Below are 1,769 nucleotides of genomic sequence, written 5' to 3'. Positions count from 1 at the left end.
TTTCTGTATCCGGATCCGTACTCGGATGGGCGGGGCCTAAACCGGAAGTGGTCATATTTAACCAGGAAGGGGGTCAGGTTCTCTTGAAATGTGCGGGCTTTAACCGGTATGTTAATTAAGCATGCAATTGATTGAGTTGATCAAAAATTGTTATATTATTGCTGATTTGAAACTATTTACAGACAGCATTGAGCTTCAGCTCTAAATTGAGGCCATGGTTCTCACGCAGGAAACCGATGGAGTGCTTTCTTGGGGTAGGGAGTGAGTCTTAACTCAAGTAAAGGAGTTTAAGTACCTTGGGGTCTTGTTCGCGAGTGAGGGGACTATGGAGCGTGAGATGGGCGGAGAATCGGAGCAGCGGTGCGGTATTACATTCTTTATCGCACCTGTTGTGACGAAAAGGAGCTGAGCAGAAGGCAAAGCTCTCGATCTACCGGGCAATTTTTGTTCCTACCCTCACCTATGGTCATGAAGGCTGGTCATGACCGAAAAGAACGAGATCCAGGGTACAAGCGGCCGAAATGGGTTTCCTCAGAGGGTGGCTGGCGTCTCCTTAGAGATAGGGTGAGAAGCTCAGTCATCCGAGAGGAGCTCGGAGTAGAGCCGCTGCTCTACGTCAAAGGAGCCAGTTGGGTGGTTGGGCATCTGGTAAGGATGCCTCCTGGGGCGCTCCCTAGGAGAGGTGTTCCAGGCACGTCCACTGGGAGAGGCCCGGGGAAGGACCCAGGACTAGGTGGAGAGATTATATCTCCAACGGCCTGGGAAGCCCGGTGACTCCCAGTCGGAGCTGGTTGTGTGGCTCGGGAAAGGGAAGTTGGGAGTCCCTACTGGAGCTGCTGCCCCCGCGACCCGATACACGGATAAGCGGTGAGATGGATGGATGGATTGAGCTTCAGATCAAGGTGTTGTCAGGTAACAAACAAAACTATATACAGAACGTTTTGCAACAATGAATAAAACACATGCGTTGCAATTATGAAGTAAAATGTAGAACAAGAGTTTATACTCAATATAACTTTCTTTTTTTTAACTTTTATTTTTTATGATCAGTGTGATTTTTTTGTTGGTCTTTTTTTTTTTTTATTTATTTATTTCCACACAGGTGTGTGTGTGTTGTGTGGTGTGTGTGTGTGTGTGGTGTGTGTGGTGTGGTAAGTAGGGAGAGCGACCCAGAGAGAGGGGCGGGGGGGGGGGGGGGCAGCTGCTCTCCTGGCAGTGCATCATTCATTGAGTCTATAAAAATTTAATGTAACTGCTGATGTTACTCAAAAAAGAATGCTACGTAAAAAAGAATTACTATGAAAAAGGCTCATAGTGACAATAATAAGGTGCAGGGTTGATTCTAGGGGACTCAGCCTCTAATGAGAATGTGACAGGGACACCAAGCCGTGCTCACCCTCATCTTGTAAAATACAGACGCTTGGGCAGTGGCTGTCAGCGTCAGATACGATGCAAAAAGCACCCTTCAACGCACCGGGGAGAGCAGACGCTACATGGTGCTTGGAGATGACGTAGCAGAGAGACAACGGTAGCAAGTGTGAAAGCACGAAAATCTGCATAGGGAAGTTGGTTGGTGTGGTGGATGGCTCAACAACACAGGACTTTAAAACCAGGAGACTACTAAACCCAACTGTCCTGTTCTTCTTTTCCTAAACCGAACTGTTCCGATCTTCTTTTCTGGAACCCAACTGTCCCGATCTTCTTTTCCTAAATAAAACTGTCCCGATCTTCTTTACCTAAACCCAACTGTCCCGTTCTGATTTTCCTAA

The 1,769-nt window shown here is 47.4% G+C and overlaps 1 long non-coding RNA gene across 1 annotated transcript in view; it reads right to left on the bottom strand.

Annotated features, from left to right (window-relative positions):
- Window positions 1-1,618: 1,618 nt before the first annotated feature.
- LOC116700551 (uncharacterized) overlaps window positions 1,619-1,769 on the bottom strand; it is a 292-nt gene continuing 141 nt past the window's right edge. The window contains exon 2 of the long non-coding RNA XR_004334683.1: window positions 1,619-1,765. This is a non-coding gene — a long non-coding RNA (uncharacterized LOC116700551). The remainder of the gene's footprint in view (window positions 1,766-1,769) is intronic.

This window comes from Etheostoma spectabile, chromosome 13 (assembly GCF_008692095.1).
Source record: "Etheostoma spectabile isolate EspeVRDwgs_2016 chromosome 13, UIUC_Espe_1.0, whole genome shotgun sequence".
NCBI classification, from domain to species: Eukaryota; Metazoa; Chordata; class Actinopteri; order Perciformes; family Percidae; genus Etheostoma; species Etheostoma spectabile.
The sequence above is the reverse complement of the archived record's forward strand: the minus strand, read 5'-3'. Positions and strand labels throughout refer to the sequence as shown.